The sequence below is a fragment of the Capricornis sumatraensis genome, chromosome 20, assembly GCF_032405125.1.
Source record: "Capricornis sumatraensis isolate serow.1 chromosome 20, serow.2, whole genome shotgun sequence".
Taxonomy (NCBI): Eukaryota; Metazoa; Chordata; class Mammalia; order Artiodactyla; family Bovidae; genus Capricornis; species Capricornis sumatraensis.
Window position 1 is genome coordinate 43,120,467 of NC_091088.1, and position 20,509 is coordinate 43,140,975.

At 40.9% G+C, this 20,509-nt stretch overlaps 1 pseudogene; it reads right to left on the bottom strand.

Moving 5' to 3' along the window:
- Positions 1–17,533: 17,533 nt before the first annotated feature.
- LOC138095773 (large ribosomal subunit protein uL30 pseudogene) lies at positions 17,534–18,190 on the bottom strand (annotated as a pseudogene).
- Between the last annotated feature and the right edge of the window lie 2,319 nt (positions 18,191–20,509).

Below are 20,509 nucleotides of genomic sequence, written 5' to 3' on the forward strand. Positions count from 1 at the left end.
GATTTTGGAGCCCAAAAAAGCAAAGTCTGACACTGTTTCCACTGTTTCCCCATCTATTTCCCATGAAGTGATGGGACCAGATGCCATGATCTTCGTTTTCTGAATGTTGAGCTTGAAGCCAACTTTTTCACTCTCCTCTTTCACTTTCATCAAGAGGCTTTTTAGTTCCTCTTCACTTTCTGCCATAAGGGTGGTGTCATCTGCATATCTGAGGTTATTGATATTTCTCCCAGCAATCTTGATTCCAGCTTGTGCTTCTTCCAGCCCAGAAATTCTCATGATGTATTCTACATGTAAGTTAAATAAGCAGGCTGACAATATACAGCCTTGACATACTCCTTTTTCTATTTGGAACCAGTCTATTGTTCCATGTCCAGTTATAACTGTTGCTTCTTGACGTGCATACAGATTTCTCAAGAGGCAGGTTAGGTGGTCTGGTATGCCCATCTCTTTCAGAATTTTCCACAGTTTATTGTGATCCACACAGTCAAAGGCTTTGGCATAGTCAATAAGGCAGAAATAGATGTTTTTCTGGAACTCTCTTGCTTTTTCCATGATCCAGCGGATGTTGGCAATTTGATCTCTGGTTCCTCTGCCTTTTCTAAAACCAGCTTGAACATCAGGGAGTTCACGGTTCACGTACTGCTGAAGCCTGCTTGGAGAATTTTGAACATTACTTTACTAGCATGTGAGATGAGTATAATTGTGCAGTAGTTTGAGCATTCTTTGGCGTTGCCTTTCTTTGGGATTGGAATGAAAACTGACCTTTTCCAGTCCTGTGGCCACTGCTGAGTTTTCCAAATTTGCTGGCACATTGAGTGCAGCACTTTCACAGCATCATCTTTCAGGATTTGAAATAGCTCGATTGGAATTCCATCACCTCCACTAGCTTTGTTTGTAGTGATACTTTCTAAGGCCCACTTGACTTCAAATTCCAGGATGCCTGGCTCTAGGTGAGTGATCACACCAAGGTGATTATCTGGGTCGTGAAGATCTTTTTTGTACAGTTCTTCCGTGTATTCTTGCCACCTCTTCTTAATATCTTCTGCTTCTGTTAGGTCCATACCATTTCTGTCCTTTATCGAGCCCATGTTTGCAGGAAATGTTTCCTTGGTATCTCTAATTTTCTTGAAGAGATCTCTAGTCTTTACCATTCTGTTGTTTTCCTCTATTTCTTTGCATTGATCACTGAGGAAGGCTTTCTTATCTCTTCTTGCTATTCTTTAGAACTCTGCATTCAAAGGCTTATATCTTTCCTTTTCTCCTTTGCTTTTCCCTTCTCTTCTTTTCACAGCTATTTGTAAGGCTTCTCCAGACAGCCGTTTTGCTTTTTTGCATTTCTTTTCCATGGCGATGGTCTTGATCCCTGTCTCCTGTATAATGTCATGAACCTCTGTCCATAGTTCATCAGGCATTCTATCTATCAGATCTAGTCCCTTAAATCTATTTCTCACTTCCACTGTAGAATCATAAGGAATTTGATTTAGGTCATACCTGAATGGTCTAGCGGTTTTCCCTACTTTCTTCAATTTAAGTCTGAATTTGGCAATAAGGAGTTCATGATCTGAGCCACAGTCAGCTCCTGGTCTTGTTTTTGTTGACTGTATAGAGCTTCTCCATCTTTGGCTGTAAAGGATATAATCAGTCTGATTTTGGTGTTGACCATCTGGTGATGTCCATGTGTAGAGTTTTCTCTTGTGTTGTTGGAAGAGGGTGTTTGCTATGACCAGTGCATTTTCTTGCCAAAACTCTATTAGTCTTTGCCCTGCTTCATTCCACATTCCAAGGCCAAATTTGCCTGTTACTCCAGGTGTTTCTTGACTTCCTACTTTTGCATTCCAGTCCCCTATAATGAAAAGGACATCTCTTTTGGCTGTTAGTTCTAAAAGGTCTTCTAGGTCTTCATAGAACTGTTTAACTTCAGCTTCTTAAGCATTACAGTTGGGGCATAGACTTGGATTGCTGTGATATTGAATGGTTTGCCTTGGAAAGAAACAGAGATCATTCTGTTGTATTTGAGATTGCATCCAAGTACGGCATTTTGGACTCTTTTGTTGACCATGATGGCTACTCCATTTCTTCTGAGGGACTCCTGCCCACAGTAGTAGATATAATGGTCATCTGAGTTAAATCCACCCATTCCAGTCCATTTTAGTTTGCTAATTCCTAGGATGTCAACGTTCACCCTTGCCATCTCTTGTTTGACCACTTCCAATTTGCCTTGATTCATGGACCTGACATTCCAAGTTCTTATGCAGTATTGCTCTTGCAGCATCAGACCTGGCTTCCATCACCAGTCACATCCACAACGGGGTATTGTTTTTGCTTTGGCTCCATCCCTTCATTCTTTCTGGAGTTATTTCTCCACTGATCTCCAGTAGCATGTTGGGCACCTACTGACCTGGGGAGTTCCTCTTTTGGTATCCTATCATTTTGCCTTTTCATACTGTTCATGGGGTTCTCAAGGCAAGAATACTGAAGTGGTTTGCCATTCCCTTCTCCAGTGGACCACACTCTGTCAGACCTCTCCACCATGACCTGCCCGTCTTAGGTTGCCCCGCAGGCATGGCTTGGTTTCATTGAGTTAGACAAGGCTGTGGTCCTAATGTGATTAGATTGACTAGTTTTCTGTGAGTATGGTTTCAGTGTGTCTGCCCTCTGATGCCCTCTTGCAACACCTACCGTCTTACTTGGGTCTCTTTTACCTTGGATGTGGGGTATCTCTTCACAGCTGTTAGAGCAAAGTGCAGCTGTTATTCCTTACCTTGGATGAGGGGTACCTCCTCACAGCTGCCCCTCTGACCTTGAACGTGGGATAGCTCCTCTAGGCCCTCCTGAGCCCACGCAGCAATGATTTTGGAGCCCCCCAAAACAAAGTCTGTCACTATTTCCATGTTTCCCAATCTATTTGCCATGAAGTGACGGGACCAGGTGCTGTGATCTTAGTTTTCTGAATGTTGAGTTTTAAGCCAACTTTTTTACTCTCCTCTTTCACTTTCGTCAAGAGACTCTTTAGTTCTTCTTCACTTTCTGCCATAAGGGTGGTGTCATTTGCATGTCTGAGGTTATTGATATTTTTCCCGGCAATCTTGATTCCAGCCTGTGGTTCATCCAGCCCAGCGTTTCTCATGATGTGTTCTGCATATCAGTTAAATAAGCAGGGTGACAATATACAGACTTGACGTACTCCTTTTCCTATTTGGAACCAGTCTGTTCCATGTCCAGTTCGAACTGTTGCTTCCTGACCTGCCTACAGATTTCTCAGGAAGCAGGTCAGTTGGTCTGGTATTCCCATCTCTTTCAGAATTTTCCACAGTTCACTGTGATCTACACAGTCAAAGGTTTTGGCATAGTCAACAAAGCAGAAGTAGATGTTTTTCTGGAACTCCTGCTTTTTTGATGATCCAGTGAATGTTGGCAATTTGATCTCTGGTTCCTCTGCCTTTTTAAAATCCAGCTTGAACATCTGGAATTTCATGGTTCACGTACTGTTGAAGCCTGGCTTAGAGAATTTTGGGTATTACTTTGCTAGTGTGTGAGATGAGTGCAATTGTGTCGTAGTTTGAATGTTTCTTGACATTGCCTTTCTTTGGGATTGGAATGAAAACTGACCTTTTCCAGTCCTGTGGCCACTGCTGAGTTTTCCAAATTTGCTAGCATATTGAGTGCAGCACTTTCACAGCATTATCTTTCAGGATTTGAAACAACTCAACTGGAATTCCATCACCTCCACTAGTTTTGTTTGTAGTGATGCTTCCTCAGGCCCACTTGACTTCGCATTCCAGGATGTCTAGCTCTAGGTGAGTGATCACACCGTCATGGTTATCTGCGTCATGAAAATCTTTTTTTTTACAGTTCTTCTGTGTATTCTTGCCACTTGTTCTTAACATCTTCTGTTTCTGTTAGGTCCCGACCATTTCTGTCCTTTATCGAGCCTATGTTTGCATGAAATGTTCCTTTAGTAGCTCTAATTTTCTCGAAGAGATCTCTAGTCCTTCCTGTTCTAATGTTTTCCTCTATTTCTTTGCATGATCCCTGAGGAAGGCTTTCTTATCTCTCCTTGCTATTCTTTGGAACTCTGCATTCAAATGGCTATATCTTACCTTTTCTCCTTTGCCTTTCACTTCACTTCTTTTCATAGCTATTTGTAAGGCCTCCTCAGACAAGCACTTTGCCTTTTTGCATGTCTTTTTCTTGGGGATGGTCTTGATCCGTGCCTGCTGTACAATGTGTCATGAACCTCCATCCATAGTTCTTCGGCACTCTGTCTATCAGATCGAATCCCTTGAAACTATTTGTCACTTCCACTGTATAATCGTAAGGGATTTAGTTTAGGTCATATCTGAATGGTCTAGTGGTTTTCCCTACTTTCTTCAATTTAAGTCTGAATTTGGCAATAAGGAGTTCATGATCTGAGCCACAGTCAGCTCCCAGTCTTGTTTTTGCTGACTGTATGGATCCTCTCCATCTTTGGCTTCAAAGGATATATTTTCGCTGTTGACCATTGGGTGATGTCCATGTGTAGAGTCTTCCCTTGTGTTGTTGAAAAAGGGTGTTTGCTATGACCAGTACGTTCTCTTGGGAAAACTGTGTTAACCTTTGCCCTGATTTATTCTGTATTCCAAAGCCAAATTTGCCCATTCAGTTCAGTTCAGTCGCTCAGTCGTGTCCGACTCTTTGCGACCCCATGAATCACAGCATGCCAGGCCTCCCTGTCCATCACCATCTCCCAGAGTTCACTCAGACTCACGTCCATCGAGTCAGTGATGCCATCCAGCCATCTCATCCTCGTTCATCCCCTTCTCCTCCTGCCCCCCATCCCTCCTTACCTTGGATGAGGGGTATATCCTTACGCCGCCATTCCTGACCTTCAATGTGGGATAGCTCCTCTCGGCCCTCCTGTGCCTGCGCAGCCACCGCTCCTCCGCTTGCTCCTCCAGGCCGCCGGCCCTGGCCTCAGGCTCTGGGTGGCTCCTCAGGGTCACCGCCCCTGGCCTCGGGTGCCAGGTGGCTTCTCCCAGCCGCCCCTGACCTTGGACGTGGGGTGTCTCCTCCCGGCCGCCACTGACCTCGGACATGGGGTAGCTCCTCTCGGCCACACTTAGTGCACCAGCGCGCAGCCTCCTGCGCTTAGTGCGTAATTTGCCCATTACTCCTGGTATTTCTTGACTTCCTACTTTTGCATTCCAGTCCCTTATAATGAAAATGTCATCTTTTTGGGTGTTAGTTCTAGAAGGTCTTGTAGGTCTTCATAGAACCGTTCAACTTCAGCTTCTTCAGCGTTACTAGTTGGAGCATAGACTTGGATTGCCATGATATTGAATAGTTTGCCTTGGAAACGAACAGAGATCATTCTGTCGTTTTTGAGATTGCATCCAAGTACTGCATTTTGGACTCTTGTAGACTGTGATGGCTACTCCATTTCTTCTAAGTGATTGTTGCCCACAGTAGTAGATATAATGGTCATCTGAGTTAAATTCACTTATTCCAGTCCATTTTAGTTCACTGATTCCTGAAATGTCGATGTTCACTCTTGTCATCTCCTGTTTGAGCACTTCCAATTTGCCTTGATTCATGGACCTAACATACCAGGTTCCTATGCAGTATTGCTCTTTATTGCATCAGACTTTAGTTCCTTCACCAGTCACATCCACAACTGGGATTTTTCTGGAGGATGAGACTCTGCAGTCTCCAGGAATCCCATTTGCTGTGACATATATTTCTTTATTTTAAAAATTGATGACAAAAAAATAAGAAAAAAATTATAATTTAGAAAATGAGCCTGCCAGCTTCCTGATTGGGAGTACACTTAGGTGTTTTGCTAGCTCACATTTAGGATCATGAGTCTCCTGATAATATGCATCCACAAGACAAACAGAGATGGGATACCGAGGTCAGAGCTCATTCCTACTCTGTAGAAAGAATTCTGACTCCTCCCCATTAATGGTGACCACAGTTTCTTACAGTGGTTACTTGCTCGTCAGGCTAAGCTTTGTTCTAAAGTTTAACAGGGTACAGATGTAGATATTCCCTAGGACTGACATTTCAGATAGTCACAAACCTGATTGAGCATATTCATTTCCCCTCCAAAAAGGCCTTGCAATTTTTGTGCGTCACTGAAGAATCAAAATTACACAGCATGGAACATTTTTTTCTTGGTCTAATAGAAGTCCAAAGCTCAGCCAGTCAAGTACTGATGGTGGAAGCATCCTTAGCCTTTTTTGGTGGTAGACACATAAGAAATGGAAGCTATGGAACCAATAATCAATCTACCTGCATATGCACTTCAAACATCATTTTGCACTTAATTCAGGAGCTATTCTGCTGTATTTGAGAGACATTCCATTGTTTTTGTTCAGTTGCTAAGTTGTGTCCAACTCTTTGCAACCCCATGACTGCACCACGCCAGGCTCCTCTGTCCTCCACTATCCCATGAAGTGATGGTACCAGATGCCATGATTATAGTTTTGTTTTTGATGTTTTTATTGGTGTTTAAAATTAGTGAACTAGAGAATTTACATTGGAAAAGAATTATTTTTGAGTACCACATGCATATTTAAAAATAGCTGTAACCTCAGTAGGAAGAAGTCCCTAGGAAGTCTTCTTCTTCAAAGATTTAAATAATGAATTGATGCTCTAGGTTGATGCTTTGGAAATTTGAGTGGGTTATGGATTGATGACCATGGTATTGGTGATACATACTTGCTAAATGGGGACCCACTTAATCTCAGCATCAGGAATTGCTTTTCATTTTGTGGACGCTGGAGACTTCATTCATGATTAAGTTTTCACTTTTTGGCTTTGTTGCAAGAAAGCCTTAGATCCAAACTGGTGATTTGTTCAAACAAGCATGTAAGACTCAGTGCCATTTTGCATTTACCCATTTCTGAGTCTTTGTTTATACTCCTTGTGTTTTTCTTTCTTCCCAATTTCTCATGTAGGTTGCCTTGTGTTATTTTGTATAGTTGTGAATAAGTATTAATCTTTCTAAAGGATAAAGAAGGATATAAATAAATGCAGAGATAAGTAAATAAATGCAGTAGTCCTAGAAGCAATGGCATTTTGCCTCCTGTTTGAGGCTCAGGGATCATGTTTCCCTGGTGTTCAATGGTGTGTCCTAAGTCATGTCTGATTCTTTGCAACCCCAGGGACTGCAGCATACCGGGCCGCCCTGTCCTTCACTATCTCCCAGAGTTTGCTCAAACTCATGTCCATTGAATTGGTGATGCCATCTGATCATCTCATCCTCTGTTGCCCCCTTATCCTCCTGCCTCAATCTCTCCCAGTATCAGGGTCTTTTCCAGTGAGTTGGCTCTTCACATCAGATGACCAAAGTATTGGAGCTTCAGCTTTAACATCAGTCCTTCTAATGAAAATTCAGGGTTGATTTCCTTTAGGATTGACTGACTTGGTCTCCTTGCAGTCCAAGGGACCCTCAAGAGTCTTCTCCAGCACCACAATTCAGAAGCATCAGTTCTTCAGTGCTCAGCCTTCTTTATGGTCCAACTCTCATATCCGTACATGACTACTGGAAAAACCATAGCTTTGACTATATGGACCTTTGTCAGCACAGTGATGTCTCTGCTTTTTAATACGCTGTCTTGGTTTGTCATAGCTTCCTTCCAAAGAACAAGTGTCTTTTAATTTCATGGCTGCAGTCACCATCCACAGTGATTTTGGAGCCCAAGAAAATAAAATCTGTCACTGTTTATACTTTTTCCCCTTGCATTTGCCATGAAGTGATGAAACTGGATGCCGTGATCCTAGTTTTTTTAATATTGAGTTTTAAGCCAGCATTTTTACTCTTCTCTTTCACTCTCTTCACTGGCTTTTTAGTCTAGGTGTGTCTTGGTGTGTCTAGGGCTATTGTAAGAAACAAAACTGCCCATTTTCCAAAAGCTGTTTGGAGTTGGGTCTGTGCAGTTTGGTGTATTTGGACTTAGCTTGTAGATACACACATGGCATGGCAAAAGGAAGCTATGGTGACTCTTATCTGTGAGAGAAGTTTCTGACCTGCTTCTGGGACATAGAGGAAGAGGACCTTCTGAAGGCACATGGACTTCCAGGATTTAGCAACTCAAGAGAGCTGGAGTCTCAGTGGTTCCCTAATAGCCACTTTGTTGAGAATAACAACCCAATTTGACTTGTGAAGTGGGTATTTTTATAAACCTCATATTTCTCCATGTGATGACTTCTTAAATAACCTGATGAGGAGGGGGTCCATTTTTACCTTTTGGCACCCTACCTACAAGAACATTTCTGAAACCAATACAATAGAAATGCCTTTTACGTTCTTACTTTAAAAATGTGTTCAAAGTCCTAACCGCATAGATGCTATGGCCATCCCATCCTCAGCCGTGTACATGAGGAGTTAGTATTAGGGTGTTCTTCCAGAGAAGCCTCCTTTTTTTCCAGTGACTTGACTTTTTGGCCCCTTTGTAGCTCAGCCAGTAAAGAATCCACCTGAAATGCAGAAGACCCCAGTTTGATTACCTACTTCAGTATTCTTGGGCTCAGATGGTAAAGAATCCACCTGCAATGTGGGAGACCTGGGGTCGACCCCTGGGTTGGGAAGATCTCCTGGAGGAGAGCATGGCAGCCTATTCTAGTATTCTGGCCTGGAGAATTCCATGGACAAAGGAGCCTGGTGGACTATGGTCCATAGGGTCTCTAAGAGTCGGGCATGACTAAGTGACTAAGTACACACGTGCTCCATAATGAGGGACATGATTGAAAGCAGAGGCTGCTTCCTCAGTAATTAATTGTGGGCTGAGAATCTGGAGCTTGGTGTTTTTTGTCCATTGAGTACCATTTCACTGAACCTCAGCCTGGAGAACACCTGCAGAAAAAATACCTATGTAATATCTAAAGTAAACTTTAAAGTATTTTGCATTCACATGTATTTTGCTTTTTTTCCCTGAAGGGATTGAAAACACAGTAAACTGGTCACCATGTTGTTATGAGTAGCATCTTGCTAAAGGAAGTGAATGGCACTTTTTCATGTGATTTGTGAAGTTAAGGGCCAGAGACAGACACAGAACAATTAGCCAGCAATAATCAGGGCTAGAATAAAACTTGCCCGTCTGTCACTTAGAGCTCTACTGTCACAACAGCCTCCACTGTAGCATCAGAAGTCCAGTTTAAGGGATATTCCTATCAATCTTTGGAGACCAGAGTTCCCCAGCCTGCCAAGTGAATGAATATTCAGTCACTTCAGTGTGTGATGGTAGTTAGCAACACAAAGCAAGCCCAATGCCCAAAGAATGTGTAGAGGAATGTTAACTCTAGGAGCGACCATAACTTGATTTTCATGATTTCCTTGAGTTTAAAGCCTCAACCACAGTATTACATTACCAAGTTATTTGCATTTGAAATATAATACCTGGGGGAGGGGTGACATTTAATTAAATTACAGTGCTACCCTCAGGCTGCAGGGAACCAGACTGGCACCAGGCTGTGTGTGGAAGATGCTGGATGTACATTTTGTGCTTTTCCTGAAAGGCAAGGACTGGGAGGAGGAAACTCCAATGCTCCCCAAGAAGCATACCAGTGCTGAGCAGGCGCAGTTGACCGGTTTGGACTTAAAAATGCAGAATATAAATTGCATGTGTGAGAGTCTATTGAATGTGGAAAAGAGCACATACCTGCAGGCTCCACATTTTCTAAATGGCTTAAGAGAAAAGAAAGAGTAAGAATCCCTTGGCTTATCATAGACATAGCCCAGCCTAAGTCAGCATCTTCCCCAGTGAGAAAGGAATCTGGTTCTTTTGAGTCAACATGGCTCAGGATAACTGGGGGACTGTGGTCCCTTGCTCCTACTCTCTTGAGAATCCATGGTAATGGTTAGAAAAGGCCACCAAGGTCCCCACTGCTCAGAAGACCTTCCTTTCCATGCCCGTAAACCCCCCTTCACTAAGCAGGTACGGAGGTGGGAACGTTCAAGATGTCTGCACAGAACTCTAGCCATCTTATCTCCCATAGCATCTGTTTTCAACTGGCACAGATTTTTCCCTCCTGGGGGGACATTTTCAATGCTCAGAAACGTTTTTGGTTGTTATGATTGGGGAGGTGCTACTGGCATCTGTTGGGAAGAGGCCCTGGGTGAATATGCTGAAATAACATACAATGCATGAGACAGCCCCTCACAACAGAGTTGTTCAGCTGAGTCAGCAGTGCTGAAGTTGAGAAACTCTGTTCTAACAGAAGATGAGATTATGAAAGAGTGGATTCTAGTTACTGAGTTGGCTGTTAAAATAGAAAATAACCTATAAATTGCATTGACCCAGTGTGTCATTCAGAGTCCAACTAGGAAAGTGGGGACCACTTTGGTATTTAAAAGGAAACAAAGTTTTTTAAATTGAAGTATAGTTGATGTACACTATTGTGTTAATTTCTGCTGTATAGCAGAGCAGTTCAGATATATATATGTATGTATATATGTGTGTGTATATATGTGTATATATATATATATATATATATACACATTATTTTTAAATGTTCTGTTTCATTCTGGTTTATCACAGGATATTGAATATATATCCCTTTGCTATACTGTAGGACCTTGATGCTTATCCGTTCCATATATAATAGTTTGCAGCTACTAACCCCAAACTCCCAATCCTTTTCTCCCCACCTCCCCACCTCCAGGGGAGGTGTGCATGTGTTTCTGTTTGTAGATATGTTCATTTGTCATATTTTAGATTCCACATGTAAGTGATATCATATGGTATTTGTCTTTCTCTTTCTGACTTATTTCACTGAGTATAATAATCTCGAGTTGTTGCAAATGGCATTATTTCATTCCTTTTTATGGCTGAGTAATATTTCATTATATATAATATGATGCTATATATATATATGCCACATCTTCTTTATTCATTCATTTGTCAATAGACATTTAGGTCATTTCCATGTCTTGGCTATAGTGAGTAAGTGCTGCTACGACATGGGGGTGCATGTGTCTTTTTGAATAACAGTTTTGTCTGGATGTATACCCAGGAGTATGCTGGATCATATGGCAATTCTATTTTTAGCTTTTGGAAGAACTTCCATACTGTTTTCCATAGTGGTTACACCAATGCACATTCCCCCCATCTGGTTAGGAGGGTTCCAAAAGGAATCAAATTGGATTCATAGATTCAGCTGTGCAGGTGCTGGAGAGGCTGGGAGACAGAGAGAAGAGCAAGTCAAGGCAAAGGTTAGCAAAACCAGGAAGTCAATACCATTTCTTGGCCAAGGTATAGGGTGGGATGTGGGGACGTTGCTGTTTAGGGATTATGGTAGTTAGAACCACAACAAGCTGGTCTGGTAGGAGCTAAAACCGCTGAGATGAGGAAGCTCCTGGAGGGACAACCAAAGGAAGAGAGGGAGAAATATTCTGATTTTTCTTTCCTTCTGTTATGGAATCTCCCACCAGTGCCTCCTATCAGCTCAGTTCAGTTCAGTAGCTCAGTCATGTCTGACTTCACAACTCCATGGACTGCAGCACGCCAGGCTTCCAGTCCATCACCAACTGATGGAGCTTGATCAGACTCATGTCCATCGAGTCAGTGATGCCATCCAGTCATCTCATCCTCTGTCATCTCCTTCTCCTCTCACCTTCAATCTTTCTCAGCATCAGGGTCTTTTCCAAGGAGTCAGTTATTTGCATCAGGTGGCCAAAGTATTGGAGTTTCAGCTTCAGCATCAGTCCTTCCTTCCAGTGAATGTTCAGGACTGATTTCCTTTAGGATGGGTAGGTTGGATCTCCTTGCAGTCTAAGAGACTCTCAAGAGTCTTTGCCAACACCACAGCTCAAAAGCATCAATTCTTTGGCACTCAGCTTTCTTTATAGTCCAACTCTCACATCCATATACATAACTACTGGAAAAACCGAAGCTTTGACTAGGTGTACCTTTGTTGGCAAAGTAATGTCTCTACTTTTTAATATGCTGTCTAGGTTGGTCGTAACTTTTCTTCCAAGGAGAAAGCATCTTTTAATTTCATGGCTGCAATCACCATCTGCAGTGATTGTGGAGCCCCCTGCCCAAATAAAGTCTCTCACTGTTTCCACTGTTTCCCCTTCTATTTGCCATGAAGTGATGAGACTGGATGCCATGATCTTAGTTTTCTAAAGGTTGAGTTTTAAGCCAACTTTTTTACTCTCCTTTTTCACTTTCATCAAGAGGCTATTTAGTTCTTCTTCTCTTTCTGCTGTAAGTGTGGTGTCATCTGCTATCTGAGGTTATTGATATTTCTCCTGGCAATCTTGATTCCAGCTTGTGTTTCATCCAGCCTGGCATTTTGCATAATGTACTCTGTATGTAACTTAAATAAGCATGGTGACAATACAATATACAGCCTTGATGTACTCCTTCCCTTATTTGGAACCAGTCTGTTGTTCATGTCCAGTTCTAACCATTGCTTCCTGACCTGCCTACAGATTTCTCAGGAGGCAGGTCAGTTGGTCTGGTATTCCCATCTCTTGAAGAATTTTCCACAGTTTGTTGTGATCCACACAAAGGCTTTGGCATAGTCAATAAAGCAGAAATAGATGTTTTTCTGGAACTCCTGCTTTTTCAATGATCCAACAGATGTTGGCAATTTGATCTCTGGTTCCTCTGCCTTTTTAAAATCCAGCTTGAACATCTGGAATTTCATGGTTCACGTACTGTTGAAGCCTGGCTTAGAGAATTTTGGGTATTACTTTGCTAGTGTGTGAGATGAGTGCAATTGTGTCGTAGTTTGAATGTTTCTTAACATTGCCTTTCTTTGGGATTGGAATGAAAACTGACCTTTTCCAGTCCTGTGGCCACTGCTGAGTTTTCCAAATTTGCTAGCATATTGAGTGCAGCACTTTCACAGCATTTGAAACAACTCAACTGGAATTCCATCACCTCCACTGGTTTTGTTTGTAGTGATACTTCCTCAGGCCCACTTGACTTCGCATTCCAGGATGTCTAGCTCTAGGTGAGTGATCATACTGTCATGGTTATCTGGGTCATGAAAATCTTTTTTTTTTTTTTTTTAATAGTTCTTCTGTGTATTCTTGCCACCTGTTCTTAATGTCTTCTGTTTCTGTTAGGTCCAGACCATTTCAGTCCTTTATTGTGCCCATCTTTGCATGAAAAGTTCCCTTGGTATCTCTAATTTTCTTGAAGAGATCTCTAGTCTTTCCCGTTCTAATGTTTTCCTCTATTTCTTTGCATGATCCCTGAGGAAGGCTTTCTTATCTCTCCTTGCTATTCTTTGGAACTCTGCATTCAAATGGCTATATCTTTCCTTTTCTCCTTTGCCTTTCACTTCACTTCTTTTCATAGCTATTTGTAAGGCCTGCTCAGACAAGCACTTTGCCTTTTTGCATGTCTTTTTCTTGGGGATGGTCTTGATCCGTGCCTGCTGTAAAATGTGTCATGAACCTCTGTCCATAGTGTTTCAAGCACTCTGTCTATCAGATCTGTCTATCAGAATCCCTTGAAACTATTTGTCACTTCCACTGTATAATCGTAAGGGATTTAATTTAGGTCATATCTGAATGGTCTAGTGGTTTTCCCTACTTTCTTCAATTTAAGTCTGAATTTGGCAATAAGGAGTTCATGATCTGAGCCATAGTCAGCTCCCAGTCTTGTTTTTGCTGACTGTATAGAGCTTCTCCACCTTTGGCTGCAAAGAATATAATCAGTGTTTTCAGTGTTGACCATTGGGTGATGTCCATGTGTAGAGTCTTCCCTTGTGTTGTTGGAAAAGGGTGTTTGCTATGACCACTGTGTTCTCTTGGCAAAACTCTGTTAGCCTTTGCCCTGCTTCATTCTGTACTCCAAGGCCAAATTTGCCTGTTACTCCAGGTGTCTCATCTGAGCCCTAGCAGAAAGCCAGCTGTCCTGGGAGGCTAGGAAACACAGATGCAAGGAAGAGGGGTGAATGACTTTGAATGCAAACAGGTGCAAACTGGTCCATACTATCTTAGAGAGCCTAGTGAACTTTCCAGAGCATCAGAACAAACCGTGGCATGTTTGAGCAAACATCCAAAGAGTTCTGCATTATGGCTGGTACTGTTTATCACAGAACATCATCTTTCTTCCTGCCTCGCAACTTGAGCTTAAAATAATTTTAAAATTCCCATAATAGCAAAGAGAAGATACAGTTATTTCTTTCTCATTCAGGCTTAGAAGTAGCCAACTTCATGTGCTGAGTGGCCTTGTGACATGATGCAGAGTTTTTGTCTCTGTGTAGATAGCACAGTTTGTTGGAAATCCTGGTCAGCACACATTGTTAATTTTACTGGATCTGTGGCAAACTCAATCTTTCATTGTCAGGCTTCAGCTCATTTTGGTGGCAGTGATCTTGCTTCTTGCTTCACTCGAATGTATATCCTCTCCACGGGTCCTGCCCCTCTGGAAACAGGCTGAAAGGAGAAGGCTATTGGGGAGCTAGAGAACCTGCTGTGATGAATTTTATTTTTCCTTACAGTGTGATTTTTAAGAATTTAGACAAAGCAAAGGAAATTAATTTGTTTGTTTTCTATTTGAACTGCCCAATAAGTTCCCAAAGTCATGGGGATAAAAGTGATAAATTTTTAAGAGTCTTCTTTAAGAGAATTCTATTGATGCTTAATTATTTTTGCCCCACTTTTGATTATCTGCACTAATGGAGATGTGGAGGGCCCAAATCAATACCATCCCTTGATAATCCAAAAAAATCTCAATGTTGCCATTAGTTCTGACCTCCTCCCCCACCAGACCTTTTATCAGAGCTACTAAAAAGTGCCTCTGCACCCCCTGGGTTCTCAATATATTCAACTTGTTGACAGGCTGACTGATAAAATTGTCTGATTTGAGTTTTATCTCTTTTTCCCTGCTCCTGCCCACTCTCTGGGGGAGGTGCTAATGAGCAGCACAAGAACAAAACCACAGGAAAAAGAGACTGCAGAAAAGCCAGGGTAACACACAAAATGATTAAATAGCTCCCATATCCCTGAAACTTTACTACATAATGTCAGCTTTGTAGGATTTTTTTTTCTCTTTTCCTAAAATAAATTGAAATAACTCAAATGGGCTAAGTATATGGAGCCTGTGTGGACCCTTTGATGCTTTGAATAGCTTTTGTATGGTATTCATTTTCTGGGGAAAGATTTTTAATTATTAACCCCTTTATAAATGGCATTGATGTTACTCCTTATGCTGGTAAAATGCCCAGACATTTTCTTAACTTCAAGGCAGCTAAGAATTGGGGTGTTTGTCTTGACCCCTTTAAGGGACTAACCCTAAAACTAAAGAAAGAACTTGGGGACCAGGTTAAATTGGTTTTCTTGTGTTGTATTTGTCAGACACATTTATCCATTATCCAAACTGGACTCATGGTCAACCACAGAAATAGCTGGCTGCATCACTATCCTACTGTGCTTGCTCACCCTTTCCTTTTCTCCCCATGATGGGGGGTAAGGCAGAACTGACAATGAATAAAGCATATACATTGCTGCTGCTACTGCTAAGTCACTTCAGCAGTACGGCCCCATGGACCGCAGCCTACCAGGCCACATTGCCACAAATATCAGATCTCTTACAAGTCCCAATTTATATTATTCTTTAAGATCTGCAGTAAAACCACTGTTTGGGTCCAGTGCCTACTAATGATGACCATGTCTTCCAATTTTGTCAAAATATACCATTAAATGAATGGAGTGCCTGATAAAATGTAGAAAGGGGAAATGCAGTGAAAGGTTCTCATATGGAGGAATGAACTGGCATCTGATCAGATGCCTGCAAGGGAGCCAATGACCTCTCTCTTTGGGCTTTATTCTCCATGGAGGAATGAAGTTTCCTCTTTCTGAAGGAAAAAGCAGTGCATTTTCTGGTTTTCCTTTCTGTTTCCTTCAGTCATTTTTACTTCAATTTACCAGATATCATTTGAAAGCAATTTCATAAACATTGAAGTGGCTATGAAATTCAATGTTTGTATCTGGCAGGTGGCTTATAAGATCTAAGGAACCACCTGGTTTTGAAGAATTGGGATGATATGTCAAGGTTCAAACAGAGATACAAACCATCTTGAGTGATTAGAACAAAGGATTTATTATAGGGTTTAGGCCTCACATAATTGTGGGAGCTGATAGACTGGACCTTGTAGGCTCTTAACTCAGCATCCAGTATTAGCATTGAGGTTGTCAGTCAGATCAGCAGTTGGGGAAAAAAGGTTGAAATAGACGAGCGAGAATGAACCAGAAACTCATGAGAACAGCTGAATACATGAGCAGAAACGGGTCAGATGTATATAGGGATTCCATTTCCAATCTCAGAGAGACTGGATGACTGGAAAGAGAAGATGGTGCCCTTCACGAAGGAACCATGCATGAACCTGGCCAAAGGCTGAAAAGCTGGAGGAGTAGATCCAGCAGGAGCTGGAGAAACTGGGGGTCCAAGTGCTGCTGCACAGCACCTGGGTGAGCCAGGGGATCCCTGATAGGGTATATGAGCTGTCACTGTGCCTGTAGCCAGCCACATGCCCCAAACTTCAGAACATTAAAAAAAAAAAGGGCTGTACTTCACTTCTGCCTTCCAAATATTGCACAAAATGTCACTTGTGGGCAGTGCTAATGTGAAACTGTGCAGGGAAGGTATGCTGGAAAGCAACCATAGTTCTTTCTTAGTTAGGTGACATAGCACGGTCACTTGATGACATGACTCAAAAGGGATCATCTCTGAGCACTCAGGTATGTAAAGGGGAACTCACACTTTGTAGAAAGGCACCTTGCCAGGAGACTTATTTCTTGGCAAATTGCAAGGTGTCGCTGTTTAGTGACAGCACTTTGCAACTTTCCAAGCTGCATTTTTCTTTTGTTAGAAACTGTTGATACATTTAATTTACTGATCTTTGTAAACCATGGTACTTTTACATGAAAAATTACTCTCTACAAATGCTAAAGTATCTGATAATCTTGTATTGTAGTATGTATATATTTCAGCCAAAATATTTACACGGGTATTATTGCTTTAATTCAGGCAAACTTTTTGTGATAAAAATTTTGTAAGGTTAAACTCATGAAATTATCTGTCTCCTTGTAATTCTTTTAGTGTTTTGCCAAATTAAGATGCCTCAAAATCAATTTTATACCACTAAAAACATAACTTACATGATTTTTAAAGATCTTCATCAAAATTGTTTGAGATATTTTAAAACATATTTATAGAATCTCAGAGTAAAATCTTGCACATTATTTGTGCTCTCATCATTTAATATGTTTAAACTTCCTTCTTGCTTTTTGGGGGGATAAATTTAATGTGTTCTTACATGCAACTTTTATTTCCAGTAATTGTCATTCACTGAATTCTTCATACTATAGTTGGTTTTTTTAAGTATTCATTTGTTCTCTACTTGGATTAAAATTTTCTAAGTGATTTTGAACAAAATGTAGTCAAAATCTAGAGAACTCATTTATTTACAAAATTAATACCATTGTAAAGCAAATAGGGTTGTGTTTTTTTTTTTTTTTTTTCAGTTTGAAAGCAGTCACTGTTTATGAACTGACCAGGTTATAAAAATAATCATGGTAGATACTTCAGTTCTTCCTTCTAATAAGGCTGTTGATCTGATCTTCCCTGTTGCCAACATCTCCATCTTCTACAAAATGAGTGATCTTTCTCTTTATTCCACCTTGTGGAGAAGGTAATGTGAAAAGCCACAGGAAGTTGTTTGCTCCTTTGAAACGTTTTCCAGCAGTTTAGATCTCATGAATCAGATCCTTTGTGCAGAGGATGCCATATTTACTGAAATTGAACAGTCAACATGTTATCTGTCAGGGCAGTTCACTTCTTGTTGATTTTGTCATAAACCATGCTTGTAGACCAGTTCATTTACTGACTTCAGGTTTGGGTACCCCCATGCAATGTGTGGCTCCACAGTTCTCAGCATGTTAATTGAAGCCTTGTTGAACTTCAAAAAGGTGCCACTGAAAATCTGACAGAGGCAGAGAAGCCGCAACCTTTTCAGACCTTTGGGCTCAGACCACTGATAGCTCTGATCCGGATGACAAAAGCCAATTTGGGTTCTCCAGACACATAGACGTTGCTGACTTTTCTTGCCATCCTAGCCTGAATTCAAATCTCCATTCTGTATATCTGCCTGTATTTCTTGTGATAATGCTTAGCTTTTTCAAGGATAAGCTTCCTCCTTGCCTTTTGAAGCATCTTTGGGGCAAACTTCTGCTCAGATGCTTGATCTCAGGTACTCTGTGAAATCCTTCTGCTATTTCTGGCACAGCAGAAGCCTCTTTCTTCTCTTCTTCAGCCTCCATGGTTCTAGCCAGGAAAGAGGGGTTGATTTTTAAGGTAGTTCTTCAAAATTTCAAATCTAAAACCCAACTGACAATAATGATGAACAGCAAAGAAAGAAAAATCATACTCATGGTAAAGTTTTTTTAAAAAGTTAATTTTGCATCAGTTTAGTCAAAAAGTCTTTGTACTTCAATGACTGTATTTTGAGTATATTAAATGTAAATTTAACAACTATTTCAACTAAAATCTTATATGAGTGAAATTAAAAATGAGTCATTTGATGTGAATGAAAAGCCATGGTTGGTAGAGTGGTATGCAACTGCACTTTCTATAGCTTTACAGACTTTATCATCATTATTTGGAATAGTGTTCTTTGAATAACCCCTCATGTTGTAAGTAGAATACAGTACTTCATTAGCAGTTTTGTTTTTTACTTTACTTGTGATCAGTGATACCACTATGATCCCTGCATGGTGGATGGTAAATGTTAACACATACATTGTGAAAGTTATAAGCTCTCATCAGCTTTTTTAAGAAGTAGAAATTCAAACTTTAAGTTGTCCTTAAATATGTATCTTTTGTGGTTTTTAACTTACTGCTGGCTTAAGAGTTTATTGAAGAATAGAAAGTGAAAGTGAAAGTGAAGTCACTCAGTCGTGTCCGACTCTTTGCGACCCCATAGACTGTAGCCTACCAGGCTTTTCTGTCCATGGGATTTTCCAGGCAATGGTACTGGAGAGTGGATTGCCATTTCCTTCTCCAGAAGAATAGAAAAGTATTGTCAAATACTTAAACAAATAAATATGTAGTTATATGTTCTCACTGTACACTGAAGGAGGAAACTCAATAGCAAAAGCAGACAGGCTTCTCTTATAGGATCCCTAACAGGACTGCTATGATTTCCCACTTTTCCTGCTGACCTCACTGCCTTTGTGCATCTTACAGTCATGGACTATGGCATGTAAGAATCCAGCAAAGACAGTAGTGACAGATACTTCTCTCACCACCACCATAAACCAGAGGAGTTGGATCTTCCTAAGTGTGTATTTTATCAATGAATACCTTGCAAGTTGTCCTTGAAAGAGAGGAATGAATTGCCCCTGGGAAGGGTCTGGGAAAGAGAGATGGACTAAGAGTGGTCATCCTTCAGATGTAGCCATGAGCTAATGTGAGAATTCTATTATTGCACGTGCATTTCATCTGCAAGTAAAAAAAAAAAAATTATGGCAGAAGTTGGAGGTACAAAGTGCAGTTCTACTAGAACCACCTTGGATTTTTTTTTTTTTTTAATGCAGTTGTGACTAATGATACTTCATGAATAAGACAAAAATCTAAAACAAATTCTAAAACAAATGGGTAACAGTAGCAACCTGGGATTGTCCTGGGCAAATCAGAATATGTGATCACCTAACTTGAAGGCAAAATTTGTTTGTCTATGTGCTTATTTTATTGCTGATTTAGAGAACTTGATGTATTTGGTTGACCAAGAAGTTTGTTCAGGTTTTTCCATTACATTGTATAGAAAAACTTGAATGAACAATTTGGCCAACCCTAGAGATGTCCTCAACTCTAACCTTCCTCGGTTGGTAAAGAGACTGTTCTAAGGAACACTAGGTTGTAGTGAAACCATAAGTAAGTGTTGAAATTGTGTTAGTCTTCTTAGTCATCTTTAGGAGAGTGGATCCCATTTGGTTTGATATTATCAAACTTGAGATTATTCTGAATATTACTTAGTCTAGAAGGCTGCACACAGGTTTTTACACTGACCTAATTGGTAGAGATGCTTATTATTAAATGGAAGTATTTGTTCAGAGTTAGAATAATTTCTAAAATTATAGCTTCTGCAGGAAATTAAAAAAAATATATCAAATCCTCAAAACTCCAGCTGAGGTTTACATTTTTAACAAATCAGCAGGCATTTGAAACAGAGAAATGGCTTTATTCTGCTAGCTTATTTTACTAATTGTTATCCACTCCTAACCCACTCCAATATTCTTGCCTGAGAAATTCCATGGACAGACGAGCCTGTCGGGCTATAGTCCTTGGGGTCCCAAAGAGTCAGACACGACTGAACACACACATATTCACTAAATAGTGCCGGTTCTGTCTAGTGCATCAGTCCAAAATGTGTATCTTTAACCCTGTTAGGCCTCCTGTGAAGAATGGTTCTTCTCTTGCACCTTAAGCCTAAATGATTCCTGCTTACGAGAACAGGTTTCAGGTTAAAACAATCTTGCTTGGCTTTATTTTGAACATTTACA